Here is a 22,801-nt window from a genome sequence, read left to right as displayed (position 1 = left end):
TCCCGGTGCCCCCTCAGGACTGAGTCCTGTCCCCCTATCACACAGTCCCTACTCCCCCATTACCGCTCACCAGTGCAGACTTCTTCCCTCAGCTCTTACATGTGGAGCCAGCTGTACCCTAATGTGCAGAGTCCCGGTGCCCCCCAGGACTGAGTCCTGTCCCCTCTATCACACAGTCCCAGACCCCCATTACCGCTCACCAGTGCAGACTTCTCCCTTCAGCTCTTACATGTGGAGCCGGCTGTACCCTAATGTGCAGAGTCCCGGTGCCCCCCAGGACTGAGTCCTGTCCCCTCTATCACACAGTCCCTGCTCCCCCATTACCGCTCACCAGTGCAGACTTCTCCCTTCAGCTCTTACATGTGGAGCCGGCTGTACCCTAATGTGCAGAGTCCCGGTGCCCCCCAGGACTGAGTCCTGTCCCCTCTATCACACAGTCCCTGCTCCCCCATTACCGCTCACCAGTGCAGACTTCTCCCTTCAGCTCTTACATGTGGAGCCGGCTGTACCCTAATGTGCAGAGTCCCGGTGCCCCCTCAGGACTGAGTCCTGTCCCCCTATCACACAGTCCCTGCTCCCCCATTACTGATCACCAGTGCAGACTTCTTCCCTCAGCTCTTACATGTGGAGCCAGCTGTACCCTAATGTGCAGAGTCCCGGTGCCCCCCAGGACTGAGTCCTGTCCCCTCTATCACACAGTCCCTGCCCCCCATTACCGCTCACCAGTGCAGACTTCTCCCTTCAGCTCTTACATGTGGAGCCGGCTGTACCCTAATGTGCAGAGTCCCGGTGCCCCCCAGGACTGAGTCCTGTCCCCTCTATCACACAGTCCCTGCCCCCCATTACCGCTCACCAGTGCAGACTTCTCCCTTCAGCTCTTACATGTGGAGCCGGCTGTACCCTACTGTGCAGAGTCCCGGTGCCCCCAGGACTGAGTCCTGTCCCCTCTATCACACAGTCCCTGCTCCCCCATTACCGCTCACCAGTGCAGACTTCTCCCTTCAGCTCTTATATGTGGAGCCGGCTGTACCCTAATGTGCAGAGTCCCGGTGCCCCCCAGGACTGAGTCCTGTCCCCTCTATCACACAGTCCCTGCCCCCCCATTACCGCTCACCAGTGCAGACTTCTCCCTTCAGCTCTTATATGTGGAGCCGGCTGTACCCTAATGTGCAGTGTCCCGGTGCCCCCCAGGACTGAGTCCTGTCCCCTCTATCACACAGTCCCTGCCCCCCCATTACCGCTCACCAGTGCAGACTTCTCCCTTCAGCTCTTATATGTGGAGCCGGCTGTACCCTAATGTGCAGAGTCCCGGTGCCCCCCAGGACTGAGTCCTGTCCCCTCTATCACACAGTCCCTGCCCCCCCCCCCCCCCCATTACCGCTCACCAGTGCAGACTTGTCCCTTCAGCTCTTACATGTGGAGCCGGCTGTACCCTAATGTGCAGAGTCCCGGTGCCCCCCAGGACTGAGTCCTGTCCCCTCTATCACACAGTCCCTGCTCCCCCATTACCGCTCACCAGTGCAGACTTCTCCCTTCAGCTCTTACATGTGGAGCCGGCTGTACCCTAATGTGCAGAGTCCCGGTGCCCCCCAGGACTGAGTCCTGTCCCCTCTATGACACAGTCCCTGCCCCCCCCCCATTACCGCTCACCAGTGCAGACTTCTCCCTTCAGCTCTTACATGTGGAGTCGGCTGTACCCTAATGTGCAGAGTCCCGGTGCCCCCCAGGACTGAGTCCTGTCCCCTCTATCACACAGTCCCTGCCCCCCCCCCCATTACCGCTCACCAGTGCAGACTTCTCCCTTCAGCTCTTACATGTGGAGCCGGCTGTACCCTAATGTGCAGAGTCCCGGTGCCCCCCAGGACTGAGTCCTGTCCCCCCCTATCACACAGTCCCTGCTCCCCCATTACCGCTCACCAGTGCAGACTTCTCCCTTCAGCTCTTACATGTGGAGCCGGCTGTACCCTAATGTGCAGAGTCCCGGTGCCCCCCAGGACTGAGTCCTGTCCCCTCTATCACACAGTCCCTGCCCCCCCATTATCGCTCACCAGTGCAGACTTCTCCCTTCAGCTCTTACATGTGGAGCCGGCTGTACCCTAATGTGCAGAGTCCCGGTGCCCCCAGGACTGAGTCCTGTCCCCTCTATCACACAGTCCCTGCTCCCCATTACCGCTCACCAGTGCAGACTTCTTCCCTCAGCTCTTACATGTGGAGCCAGCTGTACCCTAATGTGCAGAGTCCCGGTGCCCCCCAGGACTGAGTCCTGTCCCCTCTATCACACAGTCCCAGACCCCCATTACCGCTCACCAGTGCAGACTTCTCCCTTCAGCTCTTACATGTGGAGCCGGCTGTACCCTAATGTGCAGAGTCCCGGTGCCCCCCAGGACTGAGTCCTGTCCCCTCTATCACACAGTCCCTGCTCCCCCATTACCGCTCACCAGTGCAGACTTCTCCCTTCAGCTCTTACATGTGGAGCCGGCTGTACCCTAATGTGCAGAGTCCCGGTGCCCCCCCAGGACTGAGTCCTGTCCCCTCTATCACACAGTCCCTGCTCCCCCATTACCACTCACCAGTGCAGACTTCTCCCTCCAGCTCTTACATGTGGAGCCGGCTGTACCCTAATGTGCAGAGTCCCGGTGCCCCCCAGGACTGAGTCCTGTCCCCTCTATCACACAGTCCCAGACCCCCATTACCGCTCACCAGTGCAGACTTCTCCCTTCAGCTCTTACATGTGGAGCCGGCTGTACCCTAATGTGCAGAGTCCCGGTGCCCCCCAGGACTGAGTCCTGTCCCCTCTATCACACAGTCCCTGCCCCCCCATTACCGCTCACCAGTGCAGACTTCTCCCTTCAGCTCTTACATGTGGAGCCGGCTGTACCCTAATGTGCAGAGTCCCGGTGCCCCCCAGTACTGAGTCCTGTCCCCTCTATCACACAGTCCCTGCTCCCCCATTACCGCTCACCAGTGCAGACTTCTCCCTTCAGCTCTTACATGTGGAGCCGGCTGTACCCTAATGTGCAGAGTCCCGGTGCCCCCTCAGGACTGAGTCCTGTCCCCCTATCACACAGTCCCTACTCCCCCATTACCGCTCACCAGTGCAGACTTCTTCCCTCAGCTCTTACATGTGGAGCCAGCTGTACCCTAATGTGCAGAGTCCCGATGCCCCCCAGGACTGAGTCCTGTCCCCTCTATCACACAGTCCCTGCCCCCCATTACCGCTCACCAGTGCAGACTTCTCCCTTCAGCTCTTACATGTGGAGCCGGCTGTACCCTAATGTGCAGAGTCCCGGTGCCCCCCAGGACTGAGTCCTGTCCCCTCTATCACACAGTCCCTGCCCCCCATTACCGCTCACCAGTGCAGACTTCTCCCTTCAGCTCTTACATGTGGAGCCGGCTGTACCCTAATGTGCAGAGTCCCGGTGCCCCCCAGGACTGAGTCCTGTCCCCTCTATCACACAGTCTCTGCCCCCCAATACCGCTCACCAGTGCAGACTTCTCCCTTCAGCTCTTACATGTGGAGTCGGCTGTACCCTAATGTGCAGAGTCCCGGTGCCCCCCAGGACTGAGTCCTGTCCCCTCTATCACACAGTCCCTGCCCCCCCCCCCCATTACCGCTCACCAGTGCAGACTTCTCCCTTCAGCTCTTACATGTGGAGCCGGCTGTACCCTAATGTGCAGAGTCCCGGTGCCCCCCAGGACTGAGTCCTGTCCCCTCTATCACACAGTCCCTGCCCCCCCCCCCCATTACCGCTCACCAGTGCAGACTTCTCCCTTCAGCTCTTACATGTGGAGCCGGCTGTACCCTAATGTGCAGAGTCCCGGTGCCCCCCAGGACTGAGTCCTGTCCCCTCTATCACACAGTCCCTGCTCCCCCATTACCGCTCACCAGTGCAGACTTCTCCCTTCAGCTCTTACATGTGGAGCCGGCTGTACCCTAATGTGCAGAGTCCCGGTGCCCCCCAGGACTGAGTCCTGTCCCCTCTATCACACAGTCCCTGCTCCCCCATTACCGCTCACCAGTGCAGACTTCTCCCTTCAGCTCTTACATATGGAGCCGGCTGTACCCTAATGTACAGAGTCCCGGTGCCCCCCAGGACTGAGTCCTGTCCCCTCTATCACACAGTCCCTGCTCCCCCATTACCGCTCACCAGGGCACACTTCTCTCTTCAGCTCTTACATGTGGAGCCGGCTGTACCCTAATGTGCAGAGTCCCGGTGCCCCCCAGGACTGAGTCCTGTCCCCTCTATCACACAGTCCCTGCTCCCCCATTACCGCTTACCAGTGCAGACTTCTCCCTTCAGCTCTTACATATGGAGCCGGCTGTACCCTAATGTACAGAGTCCCGGTGCCCCCCAGGACTGAGTCCTGTCCCCTCTATCACACAGTCCCTGCTCCCCCATTACCGCTCACCAGGGCACACTTCTCTCTTCAGCTCTTACATGTGGAGCCGGCTGTACCCTAATGTGCAGAGTCCCGGTGCCCCCCAGGACTGAGTCCTGTCCCCTCTATCACACAGTCCCTGCTCCCCCATTACCGCTCACCAGTGCAGACTTCTCCCCTCAGCTCTTACATGTGGATCCGGCTGTACCCTAATGTGCAGAGTCCCGGTGCCCCCCAGGACTGAGTCCTGTCCCCTCTATCACACAGTCCCTGCTCCCCCATTACCGCTCACCAGTGCAGACTTCTCCCTTCACCTCTTACATGTGGAGCCGGCTGTACCCTAATGTGCAGAGTCCCGGTGCCCCCCAGGACTGAGTCCTGTCCCCTCTATCACACAGTCCCTGCCCCCCATTACCGCTCACCAGTGCAGACTTCTCCCTTCAGCTCTTACATGTGGAGCCGGCTGTACCCTAATGTGCAGAGTCCCGGTGCCCCCCAGGACTGAGTCCTGTCCCCTCTATCACACAGTCCCTGCTCCCCATTACCGCTCACCAGTGCAGACTTCTCCCTTCAGCTCTTACATGTGGAGCCGGCTGTACCCTAATGTGCAGAGTCCCGGTGCCCCCCAGGACTGAGTCCTGTCCCCTCTATCACACAGACCCTGCTCCTCCATTACCGCTAACCAGTGTAGACTTCTCCCTTCAGCTCTTACATGTGGAGCCGGCTGTACCCTAATGTGCAGAGTCCCGGTGCCCCCCAGGACTGAGTCCTGTCCCCTCTATCACACAGTCCCTGCTCCCCCATTACCGCTCACCAGTGCAGACTTCTCCCTTCAGCTCTTACATGTGGAGCCGGCTGTACCCTAATGTGCAGAGTCCCGGTGCCCCCCAGGACTGAGTCCTGTCCCCTCTATCACACAGACCCTGCTCCTCCATTACCGCTAACCAGTGTAGACTTCTCCCTTCAGCTCTTACATGTGGAGCCGGCTGTACCCTAATGTGCAGAGTCCCGGTGCCCCCCAGGACTGAGTCCTGTCCCCTCTATCACACAGTCCCTGCTCCCCCATTACCGCTCACCAGTGCAGACTTCTCCCTCCAGCTCTTACATGTGGAGCGGGTTGTTCCCTAATGTGCAGAGTCCCGGTGCCCCCCAGGACTGAGTCCTGTCCCCTCTATCACACAGTCCCTGCTCCCCCATTACCGCTCACCAGTGCAGACTTCTCCCTTCAGCTCTTACATGTGGAGGCGGCTGTAACCTAGTGTGCAGAGTCCCGGTGCCCCCCAGGACTGAATCCTGTCCCCTCTATCACACAGTCCCTGCTCCCCCATTACCGCTCACCAGTGCAGACTTCTCTCTTCACCTCTTACATGTGGAGCCGGCTGTACCCTAATGTGCAGAGTCCCGGTGCCCCCCAGGACTGAGTCCTGTCCCCTCTATCACACAGTCCCTGCTCCCCCATTACCGCTCACCAGTGCAGACTTCTCCCTTCAGCTCTTACATGTGGAGCCGGCTGTACCCTAATGTGCAGAGTCCCGGTGCCCCCCAGGACTGAATCCTGTCCCCTCTATCACACAGTCCCTGCTCCCCCATTACCGCTCACCAGTGCAGACTTCTCTCTTCACCTCTTACATGTGGAGGCGGCTGTAACCTAGTGTGCAGAGTCCCGGTGCCCCCCAGGACTGAATCCTGTCCCCTCTATCACACAGTCCCGGCCCCCCATTACCGCTCACCAGTGCAGACTTCTCCCTTCAGCTCTTACATGTGGAACCAGCTGTACCCTAATGTGCAGAGTCCCGGAGCCCCCCAGGACTGAGTCCTGTCCCCTCTATCACACAGTCCCTGCTCCCCCATTACCGCTCACCAGTGCAGACTTCTCCCTTCAGCTCTTACATGTGGAGCGGGCTGTACCCTAATGTACAGAGTCCCGGTGCCCCCCAGGACTGAGTCCTGTCCCCTCTATCACACAGTCCCTGCTCCCCCATTACCGCTCACCAGTGCAGACTTCTCCCTTCAGCTCTTACATGTGGAGCCGGCTGTACCCTAATGTGCAGAGTCCCGGTGCCCCCCAGGACTGAGTCCTGTCCCCTCTATCACACAGTCCCTGCTCCCCCATTACCGCTCACCAGTGCAGACTTCTCCCTTCAGCTCTTACATGTGGAGCCGGCTGTACCCTAATGTGCAGAGTCCCGGTGCCCCCCAGGACTGAGTCCTGTCCCCTCTATCACACAGTCCCTGCTCCCCCATTACCGCTCACCAGTGCAGACTTCTCCCTTCAGCTCTTACATGTGGAGCCGGCTGTACCCTAATGTGCAGAGTCCCGGTGCCCCCCAGGACTGAGTCCTGTCCCCTCTATCACACAGTCCCTGCCCCCCCCCCATTACCGCTCACCAGTGCAGACTTCTCCCTTCAGCTCTTACATGTGGAGTCGGCTGTACCCTAATGTGCAGAGTCCCGGTGCCCCCCAGGACTGAGTCCTGTCCCCTCTATCACACAGTCCCTGCCCCCCCCCCCATTACCGCTCACCAGTGCAGACTTCTCCCTTCAGCTCTTACATGTGGAGCCGGCTGTACCCTAATGTGCAGAGTCCCGGTGCCCCCCAGGACTGAGTCCTGTCCCCCCCTATCACACAGTCCCTGCTCCCCCATTACCGCTCACCAGTGCAGACTTCTCCCTTCAGCTCTTACATGTGGAGCCGGCTGTACCCTAATGTGCAGAGTCCCGGTGCCCCCCAGGACTGAGTCCTGTCCCCTCTATCACACAGTCCCTGCCCCCCCATTATCGCTCACCAGTGCAGACTTCTCCCTTCAGCTCTTACATGTGGAGCCGGCTGTACCCTAATGTGCAGAGTCCCGGTGCCCCCAGGACTGAGTCCTGTCCCCTCTATCACACAGTCCCTGCTCCCCATTACCGCTCACCAGTGCAGACTTCTTCCCTCAGCTCTTACATGTGGAGCCAGCTGTACCCTAATGTGCAGAGTCCCGGTGCCCCCCAGGACTGAGTCCTGTCCCCTCTATCACACAGTCCCAGACCCCCATTACCGCTCACCAGTGCAGACTTCTCCCTTCAGCTCTTACATGTGGAGCCGGCTGTACCCTAATGTGCAGAGTCCCGGTGCCCCCCAGGACTGAGTCCTGTCCCCTCTATCACACAGTCCCTGCTCCCCCATTACCGCTCACCAGTGCAGACTTCTCCCTTCAGCTCTTACATGTGGAGCCGGCTGTACCCTAATGTGCAGAGTCCCGGTGCCCCCCCAGGACTGAGTCCTGTCCCCTCTATCACACAGTCCCTGCTCCCCCATTACCGCTCAGCAGTGCAGACTTCTCCCTCCAGCTCTTACATGTGGAGCCGGCTGTACCCTAATGTGCAGAGTCCCGGTGCCCCCCAGGACTGAGTCCTGTCCCCTCTATCACACAGTCCCAGACCCCCATTACCGCTCACCAGTGCAGACTTCTCCCTTCAGCTCTTACATGTGGAGCCGGCTGTACCCTAATGTGCAGAGTCCCGGTGCCCCCCAGGACTGAGTCCTGTCCCCTCTATCACACAGTCCCTGCCCCCCCATTACCGCTCACCAGTGCAGACTTCTCCCTTCAGCTCTTACATGTGGAGCCGGCTGTACCCTAATGTGCAGAGTCCCGGTGCCCCCCAGTACTGAGTCCTGTCCCCTCTATCACACAGTCCCTGCTCCCCCATTACCGCTCACCAGTGCAGACTTCTCCCTTCAGCTCTTACATGTGGAGCCGGCTGTACCCTAATGTGCAGAGTCCCGGTGCCCCCTCAGGACTGAGTCCTGTCCCCCTATCACACAGTCCCTACTCCCCCATTACCGCTCACCAGTGCAGACTTCTTCCCTCAGCTCTTACATGTGGAGCCAGCTGTACCCTAATGTGCAGAGTCCCGGTGCCCCCCAGGACTGAGTCCTGTCCCCTCTATCACACAGTCCCTGCTCCCCCATTACCGCTCACCAGTGCAGACTTCTCCCTTCAGCTCTTACATGTGGAGCCGGCTGTACCCTAATGTGCAGAGTCCCGGTGCCCCCCAGGACTGAGTCCTGTCCCCTCTATCACACAGTCCCTGCCCCCCATTACCGCTCACCAGTGCAGACTTCTCCCTTCAGCTCTTACATGTGGAGCCGGCTGTACCCTAATGTGCAGAGTCCCGGTGCCCCCCAGGACTGAGTCCTGTCCCCTCTATCACACAGTCTCTGCCCCCCAATACCGCTCACCAGTGCAGACTTCTCCCTTCAGCTCTTACATGTGGAGTCGGCTGTACCCTAATGTGCAGAGTCCCGGTGCCCCCCAGGACTGAGTCCTGTCCCCTCTATCACACAGTCTCTGCCCCCCAATACCGCTCACCAGTGCAGACTTCTCCCTTCAGCTCTTACATGTGGAGCCGGCTGTACCCTAATGTGCAGAGTCCCGGTGCCCCCCAGGACTGAGTCCTGTCCCCTCTATCACACAGTCCCTGCTCCCCCATTACCGCTCACCAGTGCAGACTTCTCCCTTCAGCTCTTACATGTGGAGCCGGCTGTACCCTAATGTACAGAGTCCCGGTGCCCCCCAGGACTGAGTCCTGTCCCCTCTATCACACAGTCCCTGCTCCCCCATTACCGCTCACCAGGGCACACTTCTCTCTTCAGCTCTTACATGTGGAGCCGGCTGTACCCTAATGTGCAGAGTCCCGGTGCCCCCCAGGACTGAGTCCTGTCCCCTCTATCACACAGTCCCTGTTCCCCATTACCGCTCACCAGTGCAGACTTCTCCCCTCAGCTCTTACATGTGGAGCCGGCTGTACCCTAATGTGCAGAGTCCCGGTGCCCCCCAGGACTGAGTCCTGTCCCCTCTATCACAGTCCCTGCTCCCCCATTACCGCTCACCAGTGCAGACTTCTCCCTTCAGCTCTTACATGTGGAGCCGGCTGTACCCTAATGTGCAGAGTCCCGGTGCCCCCCAGGACTGAGTCCTGTCCCCTCTATCACACAGTCCTGCTCCCCCATTACCGCTCACCAGTGCACACTTCTCTCTTCAGCTCTTACATGTGGAGCCGGCTGTACCCTAATGTGCAGAGTCCCGGTGCCCCCCAGGACTGAGTCCTGTCCCCTCTATCACACAGTCCCTGCCCCCCATTACCGCTCACCAGTGCAGACTTCTCCCTTCAGCTGTTACATGTGGAGCCGGCTGTACCCTAATGTGCAGAGTCCCGGTGCCCCCCAGGACTGAGTCCTGTCCCCTCTATCACACAGTCCCTGCTCCCCCATTACCGCTCACCAGTGCAGACTTCTCCCCTCAGCTCTTACATGTGGAGCCGGCTGTACCCTAATGTGCAGAGTCCCGGTGCCCCCCAGGACTGAGTCCTGTCCCCTCTATCACAGTCCCTGCTCCCCCATTACCGCTCACCAGTGCAGACTTCTCCCTTCAGCTCTTACATGTGGAGCCGGCTGTACCCTAATGTGCAGAGTCCCGGTGCCCCCCAGGACTGAGTCCTGTCCCCTCTATCACAGTCCCTGCTCCCCCATTACCGCTCACCAGTGCAGACTTCTCCCTTCAGCTCTTACATGTGGAGCCGGCTGTACCCTAATGTGCAGAGTCCCGGTGCCCCCCAGGACTGAGTCCTGTCCCCTCTATCACACAGTCCCTGCTCCCCCATTACCGCTCACCAGTGCAGACTTCTCCCTTCAGCTCTTACATGTGGAGCCGGCTGTACCCTAATGTGCAGAGTCCCGGTGCCCCCTCAGGACTGAGTCCTGTCCCCCTATCACACAGTCCCTACTCCCCCATTACCGCTCACCAGTGCAGACTTCTCCCTCCAGCTCTTACATGTGGAGCCGGCTGTACCCTAATGTGCAGAGTCCCGGTGCCCCCCAGGACTGAGTCCTGTCCCCTCTATCACACAGTCCCTGCTCCCCCATTACCGCTCACCAGTGCAGACTTCTTCCCTCAGCTCTTACATGTGGAGCCAGCTGTACCCTAATGTGCAGAGTCCCGGTGCCCCCAGGACTGAGTCCTGTCCCCTCTATCACACAGTCCCTGCCCCCCATTACCGCTCACCAGTGCAGACTTCTCCCTTCAGCTCTTACATGTGGAGCTGGCTGTACCCTAATGTGCAGAGTCCCGGTGCCCCCCAGGACTGAGTCCTGTCCCCTCTATCACACAGTCCCTGCCCCCCCATTACCGCTCACCAGTGCAGACTTCTCCCTTCAGCTCTTACATGTGGAGCCGGCTGTACCCTAATGTGCAGAGTCCCGGTGCCCCCCAGTACTGAGTCCTGTCCCCTCTATCACACAGTCCCTGCTCCCCCATTACCGCTCACCAGTGCAGACTTCTCCCTTCAGCTCTTACATGTGGAGCCGGCTGTACCCTAATGTGCAGAGTCCCGGTGCCCCCTCAGGACTGAGTCCTGTCCCCCTATCACACAGTCCCTACTCCCCCATTACCGCTCACCAGTGCAGACTTCTTCCCTCAGCTCTTACATGTGGAGCCAGCTGTACCCTAATGTGCAGAGTCCCGGTGCCCCCCAGGACTGAGTCCTGTCCCCTCTATCACACAGTCCCAGACCCCCATTACCGCTCACCAGTGCAGACTTCTCCCTTCAGCTCTTACATGTGGAGCCGGCTGTACCCTAATGTGCAGAGTCCCGGTGCCCCCCAGGACTGAGTCCTGTCCTCTCTATCACACAGTCCCTGCTCCCCCATTACCGCTCACCAGTGCAGACTTCTCCCTTCAGCTCTTACATGTGGAGCCGGCTGTACCCTAATGTGCAGAGTCCCGGTGCCCCCCAGGACTGAGTCCTGTCCCCTCTATCACACAGTCCCTGCTCCCCCATTACCGCTCACCAGTGCAGACTTCTCCCTTCAGCTCTTACATGTGGAGCCGGCTGTACCCTAATGTGCAGAGTCCCGGTGCCCCCCAGGACTGAGTCCTGTCCCCTCTATCACACAGTCCCTGCTCCCCATTACTGCTCACCAGTGCAGACTTCTCCCTTCAGCTCTTACATGTGGAGCCGGCTGTACCCTAATGTGCAGAGTCCCGGTGCCCCCCAGGACTGAGTCCTGTCCTCTCTATCACACAGTCCCTGCTCCCTCATTACCGCTCACCAGTACAGACTTCTCCCTTCAGCTCTTACATATGGAGCCGGCTGTACCCTAATGTGCAGAGTCCCGGTGCCCCCCAGGACTGAGTCCTGTCCCCTCTATCACACAGTCCCTGCTCCCCCATTACCGCTCACCAGTGCAGACTTCTCCCTTCAGCTCTTACATGTGGAGCCGGCTGTACCCTAATGTGCAGAGTCCCGGTGCCCCCAGGACTGAGTCCAGTCCCCTCTATCACACAGTCCCTGCTCCATTACCGCTCACCAGTGCAGACTTCTCCCTTCAGCTCTTACATGTGGAGCCGGCTGTACCCTAATGTGCAGAGTCCTGGTGCCCCCCAGGACTGAGTCCTGTCCCCTCTATCACACAGTCCCTGCTCCCCCATTACCGCTCACCAGTGCAGACTTCTCCCTTCAGCTCTTACATGTGGAGCCGGCTGTACCCTAATGTGCAGAGTCCCGGTGCCCCCCCAGGACTGAGTCCAGTCCCCTCTATCACACAGTCCCTGCTCCATTACCGCTCACCAGTGCAGACTTCTCCCTTCAGCTCTTACATGTGGAGCCGGCTGTACCCTAATGTGCAGAGTCCTGGTGCCCCCCAGGACTGAGTCCTGTCCCCTCTATCACACAGTCCCTGCTCCCCCATTATCGCTCACCAGTGCAGTCTTCTCCCTTCAGTTCTTACATGTGGAGCCGGCTGTACCCTAATGTGCAGAGTCCCGGTGCCCCCCAGGACTGACTCCTGTCCCCTCTATCACACAGTCCCTGCTCCCCCATTACCGCTCACCAGTGCAGACTTCTCCCTTCAGCTCTTACATGTGGAGCCGGCTGTACCCTAATGTGCAGAGTCCCGGTGCCCCCCAGGACTGAGTCCTGTCCCCTCTATCACACAGTCCCTGCCCCCCATTACCGCTCACCAGTGCAGACTTCTCCCTTCAGCTCTTACATGTGGGGCTGGCTGTACCCTAATGTGCAGAGTCCCGGTGCCCCCCCAGGTCTGAGTCCTGTCCCCTCTATCACACAGTCCCTGCTCCCCCATTACCGCTCACCAGTGCAGACTTCTCCCTCCAGCTCTTACATGTGGAGCCGGCTGTACCCTAATGTGCAGAGTCCCGGTGCCCCCCAGGACTGAGTCCTGTCCACTCTATCACACAGTCCCTGCTCCCCCATTACCGCTCACCAGTGCAGACTTCTCCCTTCAGCTCTTACATGTGGAGCCGGCTGTACCCTAATGTGCAGAGTCCCGGTGCCCCCCAGGACTGAGTCCTGTCCCCCTATCACACAGTCCCTGCTCCCCATTACTGCTCACCAGTGCAGACTTCTCCCTTCACCTCTTACATGTGGAGCCGGCTGTACCCTAATGTGCAGAGTCCCGGTGCCCCCCAGGACTGAGTCCTGTCCTCTCTATCACACAGTCCCTGCTCCCCCATTACCGCTCACCAGTGCAGACTTCTCCCTTCAGCTCTTACATGTGGAGCTGGCTGTACCCTAATGTGCAGAGTACCGGTGCCCCCCAGGACTGAGTCCTGTCCCCTCTATCACACAGTCCCTGCTCCCCCATTACCGCTCACCAGTGCAGACTTCTCCCTTCAGCTCTTACATGTGGAGCCGGCTGTACCCTAATGTGCAGAGTCCCGGTGCCCCCCAGGACTGAGTCCTGTCCCCCTATCACACAGTCCCTGCTCCCCATTACTGCTCACCAGTGCAGACTTCTCCCTTCACCTCTTACATGTGGAGCCGGCTGTACCCTAATGTGCAGAGTCCCGGTGCCCCCCAGGACTGAGTCCTGTCCTCTCTATCACACAGTCCCTGCTCCCCCATTACCGCTCACCAGTGCAGACTTCTCCCTTCAGCTCTTACATGTGGAGCCGGCTGTACCCTAATGTGCAGAGTCCCGGTGCCCCCCAGGACTGAGTCCTGTCCTCTCTATCACACAGTCCCTGCTCCCCCATTACCGCTCACCAGTGCAGACTTCTCCCTTCAGCTCTTACATGTGGAGCTGGCTGTACCCTAATGTGCAGAGTACCGGTGCCCCCCAGGACTGAGTCCTGTCCCCTCTATCACACAGTCCCTGCTCCCCCATTACCGCTCACCAGTGCAGACTTCTCCCTTCAGCTCTTACATGTGGAGCCGGCTGTACCCTAATGTGCAGAGTCCCGGTGCCCCCCAGGACTGAGTCCTGTCCCCTCTATCACACAGTCCCTGCTCCCCATTACTGCTCACCAGTGCAGACTTCTCCCTTCAGCTCTTACATGTGGAGCCGGCTGTACCCTAATGTGCAGAGTCCCGGTGCCCCCCAGGACTGAGTCCTGTCCTCTCTATCACACAGTCCCTGCTCCCTCATTACCGCTCACCAGTACAGACTTCTCCCTTCAGCTCTTACATGTGGAGCCGGCTGTACCCTAATGTGCAGAGTCCCGGTGCCCCCCAGGACTGAGTCCTGTCCCCTCTATCACACAGTCCCTGCTCCCCCATTACCGCTCACCAGTGCAGACTTCTCCCTTCAGCTCTTACATGTGGAGCCGGCTGTACCCTAATGTGCAGAGTCCCGGTGCCCCCCAGGACTGAGTCCTGTCCCCTCTATCACACAGTCCCTGCTCCCCATTACCGCTCACCAGTGCAGACTTCTCCCTTCAGCTCTTACATGTGGAGCCGGCTGTACCCTAATGTGCAGAGTCCCGGTGCCCCCCCAGGTCTGAGTCCTGTCCCCTCTATCACACAGTCCCTGCTCCCCCATTACCGCTCACCAGTGCAGACTTCTCCCTCCAGCTCTTACATGTGGAGCCGGCTGTACCCTAATGTGCAGAGTCCCGGTGCCCCCCAGGACTGAGTCCTGTCCCCTCTATCACACAGTCCCTGCTCCCCCATTACCGCTCACCAGTGCAGACTTCTCCCTTCAGCTCTTACATGTGGAGCCGGCTGTACCCTAATGTGCAGAGTCCCGGTGCCCCCCAGGACTGAGTCCTGTCCCCCTATCACACAGTCCCTGCTCCCCATTACTGCTCACCAGTGCAGACTTCTCCCTTCACCTCTTACATGTGGAGCCGGCTGTACCCTAATGTGCAGAGTCCCGGTGCCCCCCAGGACTGAGTCCTGTCCTCTCTATCACACAGTCCCTGCTCCCCCATTACCGCTCACCAGTGCAGACTTCTCCCTTCAGCTCTTACATGTGGAGCCGGCTGTACCCTAATGTGCAGAGTCCCGGTGCCCCCCAGGACTGAGTCCTGTCCCCCTATCACACAGTCCCTGCTCCCCCATTACCGCTCACCAGTGCAGACCTCTCCCTTCACCTCTTACATGTGGAGCCGGCTGTACCCTAATGTGCAGAGTCCCGGTGCCCCCCAGGACTGAGTCCTGTCCTCTCTATCACACAGTCCCTGCTCCCCCATTACCGCTCACCAGTGCAGACTTCTCCCTTCAGCTCTTACATGTGGAGCCGGCTGTACCCTAATGTGCAGAGTCCCGGTGCCCCCCAGGACTGAGTCCTGTCCTCTCTATCACACAGTCCCTGCTCCCCCATTACCGCTCACCAGTGCAGACTTCTCCCTTCAGCTCTTACATGTGGAGCTGGCTGTACCCTAATGTGCAGAGTACCGGTGCCCCCCAGGACTGAGTCCTGTCCCCTCTATCACACAGTCCCTGCTCCCCCATTACCGCTCACCAGTGCAGACTTCTCCCTTCAGCTCTTACATGTGGAGCCGGCTGTACCCTAATGTGCAGAGTCCCGGTGCCCCCCCAGGACTGAGTCCTGTCCCCTCTATCACACAGTCCCTGCTCCCCCATTACCGCTCACCAGTGCAGACTTCTCCCTTCAGCTCTTACATGTGGAGCCGGCTGTACCCTAATGTGCAGAGTCCCGGTGCCCCCCCAGGACTGAGTCCTGTCCCCTCTATCACACAGTCCCTGCTCCCCCATTATCGCTCACCAGTGCAGACTTCTCCCTTCAGCTCTTACATGTGGAGCCGGCTGTACCCTAATGTGCAGAGTCCCGGTGCCCCCCAGGACTGAGTCCTGTCCCCTCTATCACACAGTCCCTGCTCCCCATTACTGCTCACCAGTGCAGACTTCTCCCTTCAGCTCTTACATGTGGAGCCGGCTGTACCCTAATGTGCAGAGTCCCGGTGCCCCCCAGGACTGAGTCCTGTCCTCTCTATCACACAGTCCCTGCCCCCCATTACCGCTCACCAGTGCAGACTTCTCCCTTCAGCTCTTATATGTGGAGCCGGCTGTACCCTAATGTGCAGAGTCCCGGTGCCCCCAGGACTGAGTCCTGTCCTCTCTATCACACAGTCCCTGCTCCCCCATTACCGCTCACCAGTGCAGACTTCTCCCTTCAGCTCTTCTTTGCTGCTTCCTACACAGAAAACCCTTCACTTCCTACAAGCCCCCACCCTGCTCCTCCCCCATGTGACTGATCACATGACTGTGACATCATCACAGGTCCTGGAAGCAGAACTCCAAAGTGTCACAGAAAGAAAGAAGGAAACTCAGCTCAGCATCAGGCAAACAAAGAATTTCTGCACAGCCAAGCAGCAGAAGAAACAGCATTTATGCTACATGTGAATACGGCCTATATGTCCAAGCAAAGCGGATGTGACTTCATGAAAACTTCTGATCAAAAGACGCTGCTGAACTGTGCGGTTTATCTAAAGGCTTCTATGTGGAGCCTGAAAAAGATACGTGGAAAAAGAACACTTGAATTTTTAAGCGTAGAAATAAGCTTTAAAAATTCTACTTTGAATCTGCACCAAAAACAAATCAAAGGGGAAAAGCCTTAAAAAATGCAGCAAAACCGTAATAACCAAACACAATTGTGATTACATTGGACAACTTCACAGCTATGTGCACGGCCTTAGCGTCGTTACGTTTCTATCAAACTTTTATGGGTTTAATGGAAAAAAAAATGAGTCACACCATTTTTTTTTATCACAATACATAATCTGTCCACTGTGTTGTGCAATTTCAGGGACATCAATGTATGTCTGTTATTTGCTGATGTGATGTTTATTAACAATTTTTTTTAAAGTCTATTAATTTTATAGGAAGAAAAAAATGTGATCTTTATTTTCCCTCTAGGATACAGGTACGTAGAAACGCTATGTACCAGCTCAGACTACCTGTAAGGCCAGGATCACACTTGCGAGAAACTCGCTCGAGTCTCGCATCTCAATACTCGGCACTGCCGCCGGACCTCATGTCGGGACTGGAGTGTGCGGCTGCATGTATTTCTATGTAGCTGAGCGCTCCGGTCCAATCCTGGTGAGATCAGATCTCAAGAAACAAAAATAATTATTTAAATGAATGTAAGAATGTGCAGAGTAAAGAAATGCTGGCCCCAGCCATGGGTAGGAGCTGTGGAGCAATGGAGATGGCAGGGGAGAAGACACTGCACAGAGTGGAAGTCAGGACGCAGCTTTGACCACCCGGGAAAACAGAACAGCTCCCTCAAATCAGGAAAACCCCACAAGATCAGAGACGAATGGGAGCTATGCCTGTGCGCACAGAACAGCCATATATGTGGTGTGCGGCTCTGCAGGTGGAGGTAGGTGCTGGAGATTCCCCATTACTGGGCGCCGGGGACATTAACCCCCTCAGTGTTGCAGTCACATTCCAGGACACAGAACGTGTTCCCGTCTGTGTCGCTATATCAGGGTCTCTGTATTGGATTACATTGGGTCACTTCCCTCCTGACGGAGCTCGCTGCTCTGTTACTGTACAGCCTCCAAGATGGTCATCACCGCTCTATGTTGGCTGCTATAAGCCATTATTCAGACATTGTTTTTCATGGCTAGAACCGGCAATTATTATAATCTATGGAGCTGGCCACATGGTAGTTTTTATTTGCAAACAAAGTACTGAGATATGTCCGTTTTTGATCAGAATCATGGGTCAAAATTACCCATACAAATCTGTGGCTCTGTGAAATCACTTACAGCCAACTATTATCTGTTATTACCATTCTAACAGATAAGTGAAGCTTTACAATTTACAACTTGAAAAAAGACACTGTACAAGCTGCACTTTACTCACTTTCCATTTGTGTTGCTTAATAAACATGTGATTTAGATTTTTTCTTTTTGATTTTTTTTTTTTTGGTGCTGGATTGGAGATATTCTGTGATCTCTGTATGTGACTATAATAGGACTGTGTGTTATACCAGGGGCAGGACGGGGCCATGACTGGATGTAGTGATCATGTGACGCTGGTAACAGCTCCGGAGATTTCTTACATGGGATCTTTATGATGTTACATTGTCATTTTCTCTCCATTCAGTTCCCTACGATATCGGATCCTCCAGGATTACCCAGTAGTGAATAAGACCTCTAGTGAGTGCTGTCAGACCCCTGTGTTTGAGGGATGGGGAAGAACCCCGAGCCCAATTACAGGGCCTCCACCTCACCCCTTCATAAGGGTTGGCATTAGGGCTAGACAAACTGGACATTTGCCCGGGGCCCCCACTCCCCAAGGGCCCCTAGCCAGTGTCAAGCCACTAACAGCACTATGTGCCGCTATGAGACCAGTGAGTCAGTGGGTCCGGACCGGACCCGGGAACACCCATGCGACATCTCACATTCAACTTGTCAAGGTAGCCCCTTCCAAGGAGAGCTAATTTGGGGCGAGATGCAAACGATCTCCAATCATTATTGGTTCAAATTAAATAAATACGATGCATCGGAGATAAGAAAATAACACACAGCCGGTGTCTGTCAGTGTACAATTATTGGCTGCCTTCAGATCCCAAGTAACAAGTATTTTATTACACTCACAAAAGAAAGGGGTATGGCTTTACTTTACTTAAGAAAGAAAGTATTTTAATTGTGTAAGGTATTTTAATTGGGAATAACAATGTTGTAAATTATGGATTCTGTAGACCTTGAAACTAGCTCTACCCAATTAACTATACCTTCTGTAACAAAGAAAACTTAACACACAGACACCTCTATATCAGAGATAATACCTTGTTATTGCTTTAATGAATAACACTCAAAATGAATACTAAATACAAGGTTATCAAATATGTACCTGAGTCTGAGACGGAGATTTGTCTTCCAACAAGACAATGATCCCAAACATAAAGCAAAATCTACAATGGAATGCTTCAAAAATAAATGTATTCAAGTGTTAGAATGGCTAAGTCAAAGTCCAGACCTCAATACAATCGAGAATCTGTGGAAAGAGCTGAAAACTGCTATTCACAAACGATCTCCATCAAACCTCACTGAGCTCGAGCTGTTTGCCAAGGAAGAATGGGCAAGAATTTCAGTCTCTTGATGTACAAAACTGATAGAGACATACCCCAAGCGACTTGCAGCTGTAATCGCAGCAAAAGGTGGCGCAACAAAGTATTAAGTTAAAGGGGCCGAATAATTTTGCACTCCCCACTTTTCAGTTTTTGAATTTCCACAAAAATTTAAAATAACCAATAAATTTCGTTCAACTTCACAATTGTGTTCCACTTGTTGATTCTTCACCAAAAATTTATGTTTGGTATCTTTATGTTTGAAGCATGATATGTGGGAAAAGGTTGAAAAGTTCCAGGGGGCCAAATACTTTTGCAAGGCACTGTATAAGTATATCTAATATTTACCATAACAAACTGTATCAACATCCTCAGTGTCTGTCATCTCAGCCAGTGGGTGCGGTGACGTCATTTCATAGTGGCATGCTGTGTCGGGCAGTGGAGTTGCTGAGGAGACGCTCTGGAAATTGGAGCAGCGGGGGAATGGCAAGAGGAGTATTGTATTTATTTATTTATAATTAATGATTATATTGTGGTGCCATAATACCGGAGAACTATGGGGAGTCCATTATACTCTATGGAGAACTATGGGGGTCTCCTGCGTTATACTGTATGTTGGACTATGGGGAGTGCATTATACTGTATGGAGGACTATGGCATGTGCATTATACTATATAGAGGACCACGGCGTGTGCATTATACTCTATGGACAACTATGGGATGCATTATACTGTATGGAGGACTATGGGGGCTGCATTATACTCTATGGAGGATTATGGGTGTGCATCATACTACTATATGGAGGACTATGGCTATTTGCATACATTATATTGTCATCATTTTGTGTTTGGGATGGAGATATACAGACCTTCCACACATTTGTTTTTACTATTATCAATTCTGACCCAGAATTGAAATTCACTCTACATATTAACAGTCTGAAATTAGCTATAGAAAATCCATTGACCTTAATAGTCTTACTATATAGCAGTAGTCATCCTCAGACAACAAAAAAACAAAACTACTTACTTTGATCACAATTTAAAAGGACAGATCTTATGGTTAGTAATGATACATATCATCCACTCTTACAGAACATACATTATCTATTGGGTAAACTTACTATATCTTATCCAAGAATACCTGATTTTAAAGTACTTTTTTTAATATGTTACAAGTGTAAAAATCTCTGCAACACATTGGTCAGTTAAGATATGGGTTCTTTGAAGACCACAATTGCGCCAACCATGCATTTCATATGTACAACATGGTACTTTTCCATTGCTAAACTGTAAGTAATGCTCAAATGTTGTAAAATGTAATTGTATTATACATCCAAATATGGTCACAACTTCAGACTCTTTCCCTGATGGGCCTCAACCTCTATCTTGAACATGTTTCTTTATCATTTTTACAGATTCTTTAAATAATTGGACATAATTATTTACCGGTCATATCACTTGGACCTAGCCACAAGGTTTCTGTATGTCAAGATATACTAGACAACATGTTATTTATGCATACACATGATTCATGAGACAACGTGCTGTTTATTCATATACATGACTAATCAAATGTCATATATTTTTTTTAAAAGTGTGATTACTTCTGTCTGGTTGTTGCAATGCCATTTTCCTGGTAAGTTTAGTAAACCAGAAGCAAATGGTTGTCAGCTGTGAAAGAAGTGGTTAATTTATATTCTGAATAAAGTAGAAGAAAATAGTATTATGGAAGAATGACCTATGTTCTCAGTTATCGTCTGTCTACATGCCGATATTCTTATGGCCAATGGTCAGTTCCTACAATTCCCAGAAATTGTCAAAGACATGTTGTTGTTTTCAATATGGTCTGTAATCACCTAAAAATTCTATTCCTTCAGCCAGATTCTCTTGAGAACTTTAACTTTTGAACCAGAACACATTGACATGCTGGAAGTACCCCCACATTTTCTCATGTAATTTATCTCAGATCCCAGGGTGTGTTTGACAACCCATTGTACAACTCATATTTCTGCCAGATTATTATGTAATGCCTCATTTTCCTTTGATCTTGTACTATAAAAGAACACCTAGCTCCCCCCATTAAACAGAGACTATTTAGAAAGACAACGAGCAGTCTGTCTCTCTGATTATTGCTTCATAGCTTGGGTACCTAAGAAAGAGAACACCAGAGTAGGTTAGAAATCCCTCCTCTAACACACCTATAAGGAAGAAATTTGTGTTTACATTGTTTTACCCCTTAGTGTTAGTTTTCAACATTTGCTGGGCCCAATGTTTTGCATAATTTGCCATGGGCAGTGGCATTTTGCCTAAAATTTTTGTTTCTTTTTCATTTAAAACATGGCAAAGACCAATTATCACCAGATGTCAGGAAGCTTATATTCTGAGAGTGAAGTCAGGCATAAGCCAAAAAGACGTAGCTATGGAATTCTGCTCTCAGAGTCCAATGTCATGTATAATAGAGAAAGAAAAAGGTTATGGAACAGCTGACAAACCTAAAAGTGGACAACCACGGAAAACTTCCTCTAAAGTTGATCACATTATTAAGAACAAGTCAGTATCTGATGTCCTTAAGTGTTATACAGATTTCGCACAAAATGAGCGAAGAATATTGGGTCAAAGTGAGTTGCCAAACTGTGGTGCGACAGCTAAGAGCAATAGGGTTGAATACACGAGTTCCAGTGAAGAAGCCTTTCATCTCAGCAAAGAACCGGAAGGTCCAACTCGAGTTTGCCAAAGAACTTGGCTAATGGAAAGAGACAGATTGGTCTAAGGTGTTGTGGTCAGATGAATCCAAGATCATTCTGTTTGGTAGTGATGGCAAGCACTATATATACTGTCCAATTGGAAAACAATGATTTAAGGTACTAAACACCTACAGTGAAACGTGGTGGCAATATCATGGTTTGCTCCTGTTTTTTTTTGCATCTGCCATTGGCCCTCTGCAAAGAATAGATGCAAATATGAATGCTGCCATATACTGGAGAAAGTAATGCTGCCACATGGTAAAATCAAAGGCAGGGGCTGGCAATTCTAGAAAGAAAATGTACGCCTGTTGCAATGGCCAATCCAATCACCTGATTTACACCCTATAGAGCACCTTTGGGGTGGGTTAGGGTGACGAGTTAGGGCCCATACCCAGAGCAATAAAGATGAAATGTTTGAGATATGCAAATGGAGCAAGATTCCTCCGGATGCACTGAATACCCTGTTGGCTTCAATGCCCCATCTGTGTGGTGCAGCAATTAAAGAAAGAAGTAATGCTACAAAATACTAAGTTATGGCATTGCAACAATTAATTATTCTGTATTTTGTGATCAATAAATAGCATATTCAAATCTTTTGGCAGTCAATTCTCTTTAATAAAATAACCATACCTATATTCTAACGCATTTTGGTTAAAATGAAGATTTTGCATGATGACAACTTCATGCACTTTCCATTCATCACCAGGAAAATGGCCTCACAACTAGACAGAAGGAATCACAGTTAAAAAAAGCTAAACTTTTGGTTGCCACTGTAGCTGATTTCTTATGCTATACTATACATTATATGGTATTTGTAATATGTCCTTTTAATAATACATCTGTTTTTATGCTTGGATATATTGTGTAATAGACATTATGTTATTGAATTATATACGTGAATCTATACAACATCTCTGGTTGATCTCATATCATGCCTTTTTTCATATATGACAGACTACATGTGACATAGTTATATAGTTTTGATCCCTAAATGTGACTCATCATGACCTATGGATTCATATAAAAATCATGGACAATACCCCACACTTCATTTATTTCACATTATGAGGTCTATTATAAACTTCAATATATCATTTATAGCTATGCATTGTTTCTTCCAATTCATCTTTCCTACTTTCTTTATCCTCATTCTTTAAGTATGATGGCCATATTCATTGCTTATATTTTCTAGACACTTATCACATTAATTCATATCTTACTTTTGCTCCACTTCTGCCCACGTTATGCACCAATTCCGATTTTCCCACTATTTCATACTGTCACACTTTCAGTTTTAGAATATTGGCCCTTTATGCCCCACTTCCGCCGGGTTTTGTCGCTGATATATTTAT

At 53.0% G+C, this 22,801-nt stretch overlaps 1 protein-coding gene across 1 annotated transcript in view; it reads right to left on the bottom strand.

Moving 5' to 3' along the window:
• LOC138666999 (zinc finger protein 419-like) overlaps nucleotides 1-15,865 on the bottom strand; it is a 91,515-nt gene extending 75,650 nt beyond the window's left edge. Inside the window, exon 1 of the mRNA XM_069755213.1 lies at nucleotides 15,779-15,865. The gene's annotated coding sequence lies outside the window, so the exon portion shown is untranslated. The remainder of the gene's footprint in view (nucleotides 1-15,778) is intronic.
• Nucleotides 15,866-22,801: the final 6,936 nt, after the last annotated feature.

This window comes from Ranitomeya imitator, chromosome 2 (genome assembly GCF_032444005.1).
Source record: "Ranitomeya imitator isolate aRanImi1 chromosome 2, aRanImi1.pri, whole genome shotgun sequence".
NCBI classification, from domain to species: domain Eukaryota; kingdom Metazoa; phylum Chordata; class Amphibia; order Anura; family Dendrobatidae; genus Ranitomeya; species Ranitomeya imitator.
Note: the sequence above shows the minus strand (reverse complement) of the source record. Positions and strands in the feature narration are given on the sequence as shown.